This window comes from Aquarana catesbeiana, linkage group LG03, assembly GCF_042186555.1.
Source record: "Aquarana catesbeiana isolate 2022-GZ linkage group LG03, ASM4218655v1, whole genome shotgun sequence".
Taxonomy (NCBI): Eukaryota; Metazoa; Chordata; class Amphibia; order Anura; family Ranidae; genus Aquarana; species Aquarana catesbeiana.
In genome coordinates this window covers 545,920,293-545,927,900 of record NC_133326.1, presented here as the reverse complement: position 1 = coordinate 545,927,900, position 7,608 = coordinate 545,920,293, and positions in this window count along the sequence as shown.

Below are 7,608 nucleotides of genomic sequence, written 5' to 3'. Positions count from 1 at the left end.
AACTAAAATAGAAATCACTTTACAGATATTGTGCCACAGAGACCTTGTCACCAACTCAATTAAAATGTATGTGAAAGCACAGGAAAATCAAAAATTTAAATGTATATATTTGCAGCGTAATTATCTTTTCCATAAATTCTTTTTTATTAAAAAATAAAGTTAAAGAAATACTGCGCTGTGAACCTGCAACCTAGCAGCCAGCACAGCTTGTAGACAAAAAGCAAAAACTGTGAATAAATAAGTGCAGCACTAAGGTTGCAAAAAAGCAAATTTGCATAAATTATATAAATGTGACTTAGACATAAATATATCAAATAAACAGAGATTCATACATGGTGAAATGCGAATCAACCAAAGAAAAAGTGACTTTTCTGAAAAAATACAGGTATGGTGAAAAATGTGCTAGTATGGTGACTTTACCATAAATCAGGTGAGATATAGAAATTAGGGTGTTAATATTAAACAGAAACACATCAAATAAACAAGGATTAACACATAATGAATGTGAGTCCAAACTCAGAAAAAAATTGAATAATTTCTGAAAAATGTGCTAGTATAATAATGTGCTAGTATAACAACTGCACAATAAACAAAGTCCAAAAAACGAAAATGGTGATTTATAAAGTCCAAAAAAATCCAATGAAATGTGCAGTCCCGTTAAAAAAGAAACATAAGAAAAAAATGCTGGTATAATGAAAAATGTGCTAGTATGGTGACTATACCATAAATAAGGTGAGAGATAGAAATTGGGGTGTTAATATTGATTAGAAACACATCAAATAAACAAGGATTAACACATAATGAATGTGAGTTCAAACTCAGAAAAAATGAGAATAATTTCTGAAAAATGTGCTAGTATAATAATGTGCTAGTATAACTGCACAATAAACAAACTTCAAAAAACAGAAATGGCGAATTGTAAAGTCCAAAGAAATCCAATTAGATGTGCAGTCCCGTTAGACATATGGGGGATTCCAATCACCGGTATGAACTGTGAAGGAAAAAAACAGAAGTACCACCACCATAATCAGGGGGAGGCTTACCAGATCTTATTGACTTGGCGGGGCTTACACCACCCAAGTCTGCAGAGCTTATTAGGTTGAACACATCTGTTGGAAACAACTGGTCCTAGATCTGTATCAATCAATCGACCTTGGACTGTCACTGAATAGTGACTTGAAGGCTCCAATCATCGTGAGGAGGGTGAAAGGTAAATGCCAGGAGGGATATATCATGCAATGAAAAGATGGGCTAACATAGCGTGATACCGTATAAAAATAGAATAAAACACTCACATTTGGAAGAGTAGAAAAAAGCATGTATATAACAAAGAGCGATGCAAACAGGAGGTCCAGCCGACGCGTTTCGACTCCACGGTCGTCATCTGGGGTGTGGACCCCCTGCAACAGCATCGTTTATAAAGTAAAAATGACCCCAGAACCTGCTAAACGCAGAAAATGGCTCCACATGACATCACTTCCTGTTCCTGTGTCGCAATCCCAGAAGGAAATGGATACCTAGATATTCCAGGTCAACATTATGTTCGTGTCTCCATAGTATATGATGTACATAACATAAAATAAAAGGCAGATAAAGTACAGTGCACAGCCCCGCAATTACAAAATGTTTATGTCGAACCAACACTTCCTTGTAATGAAAATGAGGCTTGGTTTGGTGATATCTGTCATACAATGTGACCAAGCCTCATTATGAAAAGGAGGCTTGGAATTGGGTAATGGCTATCAAATAGGCTAGACAAGCCTCGCTATGAAAACGAGGCCTGGTTAGCTGGTGTCCATTTAATATGGGAAACCAAGCCTCATCCTGAAATTGAGGTTTGGAGTTAAGAATATGTTTAATGGCCGTCGAATAGGCTGGACAAGCCTCGCTATAAAAACAAGGCTTGGTTAGCTGGAGTCCATTTAATATGGGAAACTAAGCCTCGTCATGAAAACGAGGCTTGGTATAGTAACCTCCTTGTGACTCGGTGAGATAAACATGATAGCATAGTAACCAAGCCTCTCCATATACACAGAGGGGCCGATCACATGCCGCCCCGAGCCAATCAACAGAGAGTAATGCCGTGTACACACGGTCGGACTTTTAAGGCTACAAAAGTCCGACAGCCCGTCCGACAGACTTTCAACGGACTTTTGGCGGACTTGCGGCAGACTTTCTAACGAACGGACTTGCCTACATACGATCACACAAAAGTCCGACGGATTCGTACGTGATGACGTACACCGGACTAAAATAAGGAAGTTGATAGCCAGTAGCCAATAGCTGCCCTAGCGTGGATTTTTGTCCGTCGGTCTAGCATACAGACGAGCGGATTTCTGGGTCCGGCGTAGTTAGGACGTAAAGATTTGAAGCATGTTTCAAATCTAAAGTCCGTCAGATTTGTGGCTGGAAAAGTCCGCTGAAAGTCCGGGGAAGCCCACACACGATCAGATTGTCAGCCGGCTTTAGTCCGTCGGCGTCCGTCGGACTTTTGTAGACGAAAAGTCCGACCGTGTGTACGCGGCATAAATCACAATAACAGAAAAAATGTCCACCCGCCCCACAGAATGAAGAAAGTGCACATGATTAAGTTATTGATACTAAAGCCAGCTTAAAGGATCAAGGTGTTCTATTGGATGTAAGTCCAACAGCGGCTGCAGCAAGGTCTGAGGTCAGCTGTCAGAAATCAAATAATATAAATACCGATAACTAAGTATAAACCAAATATAAACAAAAAAGACCCTACTCCAAGAGTTAAGTGAAAAACTTAAAAATAACATTGTTAACAACAATAGAGGGTGGGTTAGAAATAGCCCATATACACAAATAAATAATAAAATAAATGTGTATGTTGAAAAATTCCTAAAAAAGGAGGGGGGGCTTCCAGGTGATTTCAGAGCAAAAGTAGGCAATTAAGCTCTATTTAAAAAAGAGTTAATGTCCCACTCTACGTTCATTCCCTGTGGATGGTGGGTCTGTAATTTATAGATCCAGAAGGTTTCTAGTCTGGATACCCCTCTCGTCCTAGCTCCACCCCTCCATGGGGCAATGTATCTATCAATAATAAGAAATTGAGTCCCTGTAGGGTCACGTGCATGGTGTTGTCAGTAGTGGCGAGGAACTGTATGTTTAGTACTACCAAGTTTTATTAGATTAATATGTTCAGTAACTCTACCCGTAAATGTTCGTATAGTTCTACTGACATATTGCTTCCCGCAAGGGCAAGTCAGTAAATATACCACATGGGTTGTGGCACAAGTACAGTAATGCTTGATGGTATAAGATCGACCAGTTACCTTAGAGCTAAATTCCTTGGTTGCTCTACGACCACAGGAGTTGTGATGGCAGACCAGGCACTTTTTGCAGGGGTAATAACCTGTCCAGTTGTGAAAAAATGTGGGCCTAACTGGGGGATTGATGATAGATGGTGCAATCTTGCTTTTAAGTGAGGGTGCACCCCGGTAAATGACCTTGGGTCTCTCAGGTAGAATAGGACCAAGTATTTTGTCATTCCTCAAAATTCCCCAGTGCCGTTCAAAATTGTCTTTAATCTGTTTATATTGGGTTGAGAAGCCAGTCAGGAATGACCATTTAAAGTTGTCATCACCTTCTCGCTGAGGTTTGTCTGCCAACAATGAATCTCGATCTGTATTTAGAACTGTAGAAAGATCTCTATCTACGTCGGCCTGACCATAATCTTTGTCCAGGAATCTCTCCCTCAAGATGTTAGCTTGGGACTTGAAGGTGGCAGTGTCAGTGCAGTTTCTGCGAAGCTGCAGAAACTGGCTTTTAGGAACTGAGCTCAACCATGATTTGTGGTGGCAACTGTCTGTGGGTATAAACCCATTCCTATCAGTAGGTTTAAAGTGGGTACTCAATATGAAATGTTGTTCTGATCTTTCAATCACAAGATCCAAAAACTTGATTCTAGAAGAACTGCATTGGTAAGTTAAAACAATACCTCGATCATTATCATTAAAAGTCAGAAAGAATTCTTCCAATGATTCTGAGGTACCAGCCCATAGGAGGAGGACATCGTCAATGTACCTGGCCCACAAAACCAAATGTGGATGGGCCAGGGCATAGACGACATCCTCCTCCCACTTGACCAGAAAAAGGTTGGCCAGACTGGGAGCGAATTTCGCTCCCATCGCCACACCCTTGAGCTGTAAATAGAAACGGCTATCAAACCAAAAATAATTGTGGTGGGTGGCAAAATCTAATAACTCCAAAATAAAATCAACCTGGGGGGTGGCGAGAGTGACGTCTCTTTTCAAAAATTCCTGTGCAGCCTCCATTCCTCTCTGATGGGGAATGCAGGTGTACAAGGAAGCGATGTCAGCTGTAGCCATAATGAGGTCACCTTCAATATTAGATTGGGATAGAAGATTAATCACATCCTTGGTGTCCTTAAGGTAGGATGGTGTTTTTCTGACTAGTGGTTGCAGAAAATAGTCGATGTATTTTCCAATTCGGGAGGTAATGGAATCTATCCTGCTAATTATGGGGCGTCCAGGGGGATGGAGGGGGTCTTTATGGATCTTGGGCAAATAATAAATGATAGGGATTCGTGGGGCCAATGGAACAAGAAATGATTTTTCTTTATGATTTAAAATCAAAGAGTCAAACCCTTTGCAGATAAGACTGGTCAATTCCTTTTTATATTTGGATGTAGGGTCATTAGGTCGTTCAATATAAGTGGAGTGGTCACTTAAAATATTATACATTTCCCCCATGTAGTCGGCTTTGTTTAAAAGAACTATACCCCCACCTTTGTCGGCGGGGCGAATAACCAAATCCTTGTTATCACACAAGGATTTGAGACCTGACTCTGGTAAGGGGTTAAAAGTCCGTTTAGGTGGTAATTTAGCTAGATCTTTAAGTACAAGGTCTTTAAACACGTTTAAAGCCGGGGCCAACTGAGAAGGGTTAAAAGGGTAAAAAGAGAAGGGTTAGATAACCCTGAATGGACAGTTCCTGATGTAACTGCCCTTGCAACGTTTCTAGTAGGGTTGGAGGTGTAACGTTGTATGTTGACTTTTCTAATATATTTGTGAGCATCCACAAAAGTATCAAACTTATTTAACTTCCGTGGAGGGGCGAATTTAAGGCCCTTATCTAAAACAATTTTTTCTTCCTGTGTTAATACTGTACTACTCTAGTTAAAAACACCTTGGCAGCTTATGTTCGCCTTCTTTTTTCGCTTCTGGGTCCTCCTCCCTCCTCTGGACCCTCTTTTGGTCCAGGGCCTCTTTTTCTTGCCGGGGGGTCCTCGTGAAAACCCTGATTGTAACAAGGGTTAGAGTTAGGTTGTTGGTAACCATAAGGGGTCTGATTGTGCTCAGCCCTAGGGAATGGATACACTCCTTCTTTATGTTGATCACAAAGTGGAGTGTATCGATTGTAAGTGGATATAGGTGGATGACTATAGTGCGGAGGGTGTAGGGTAATTGGTGTATTGATTATAAGATCTAACAGGGGACCCCCTATGATAAGAAGTGTCCTTCTCATAATAATCATAATTATCCCGATGGGAATTGTTTCCTCTGCGTCCCCCTCTATTAAAATTCTGTCCCCTCCCCCTTTGTGTGTTCCTGGGGGTGTGGACATTTTGAGGTCGGCCCCTCTGGGTTTGGGAAGTCTCACCAGATGGTTGGCTTCTACTCATAGAGGGTTTGGGTTGAGATGGAAGTTGAGTTGAGGGTGATAAGGCTATGGTGCCACCATTATTCGTTTCCATGGCTGGATCCGATATAGATGGTTTTTGCCAACTAAACACCCTGCCCGACCTATAGTCTCCATTATCCCATGTATATTTCTTTTGTTTTTTTGTTTTCTGGTCCCTATCTTCTTTAATAAGATAAGCCTGAAGGTTCGAGGATAGGGAATTGTACTCCACTGAGTTTTTATACCTAAGGAGACCATCTTTTAATTCCTTAATCTCACGATCCTATTCAGAGAGGCAGCTCTGTTTCCTAGTAATGAGGAAGTTTAAGAGTTTAATACCAGCTTCATTAAAATAACTATACCAGGACTCAAGGTCCGTCTCTCCCTGTTGTGGGTGAATGTCCCACCGGAGACTTCGAGGGACCATGTTTTCTGTCACATACTGCTCAAGAAACCAAGGTCCCATTGAAGATGGAGTTCCGACACCATGATGTTTTTGAGCCTTAAAAATAAGCCTCTGACTTCGGTGTGACTGCCAGTTACGACAAACACCCCATCCGTGTTCACTGTGCGTGATGCGCGGTAGTCAAAAACATCCATACTCAGATAGGATGTGTGAACACTGATAAAACTAATTGGTCACTGCAGCAATATGAAGTCTGATAATACAAAAAATAAAGTTAAAGGAATACTGTGCTGTGAACCTGCAACCTAGCAGCATTTTTTTCTTATGTTTCTTTTTTAACGGGACTGCACATTTAATTGGATTTTTTTGGACTTTATAAATCACCATTTTCGTTTTTTGGACTTTGTTTATTGTGCAGTTGTTATACTAACACATTATTATACTAGCACATTTTTCAGAAATTATTCTCATTTTTTCTGAGTTTGGACTCACATTCATTATGTGTTAGTCCTTGTTTATTTGATGTGTTTCTGTTTAATATTAACATCCCAATTTCTATATCTCACCTGATTTATGGTAAAGTCACCATACTAGCACATTTTTCACCATAGCTGTATTTTTTCAGAAATTTCACTTTTTCTTTGGTTGATTCACATTTCACCATGTATGAATCTCTGTTTATTTGATATATTTATGTTTAAGTCACATTTATATAATTTATGCAAATTTGCTTTTTTGCAACCTTAGCGCTGCACTTATTTATTCACAAATTATTTTTTATTGACTTTCAATATGCCTCTGAACTTGCTAGGAAATTCAGAGACAAGTCCCAAGCAAAGCCATGCCATAGCCTTCTCACTGAAAGTAGTTGTTGGGGTGTTGAACCAATGAATGGGGGTTTGCCCCCTGGAAGGCAGGTCAGAAACCACTATCCATTCAAGTAATTCTCCACACTTCTGTTCCCAAGGCATTGACCACTTTATCCCTGGAACCAACAGACACTGATGCCGCGTACACACGAGCGGAATTTCCAACAGAGTGACTCCGATGGGAGCTTTTCATCATATATTCCGACCGTGTGTAAGCCCCATCGGACTTTTTCCATCGAAAATTCAGACGGACTTAGATAGAGATTATGTTCTATATTTTTCCAACGGAACAAATTACTATCGGAAAAAACGCTTGTCTGTATGCTGTTCCGACGCACCAAAAACGACGCATGCTCTGAAGCAGGTATGAGACGGAAGCTATTGGCTACTGGCTATTGAACTTCCGTTTTCTAGTCCCGTCGTACGTGTTGTACGTCACCGCATTCTGGATGGTCGGAATTTGGTGTGACCATGTGTATGCAAGACAGCTTGAGCGGAATTCCGTCGGAAATCTGTCGGAAAAACCTTCAGAGTTTATTCCGACGGCAAAACAGGTCGTGTGTACACGGTATTAGGCTCCAATCCCCCTCTCTCGGAATTAGGGCCGTCTTTAATAGTGATTGGACCCTGGGCACACTTTTTCTTTGGACCCCCCCATGCAATTTC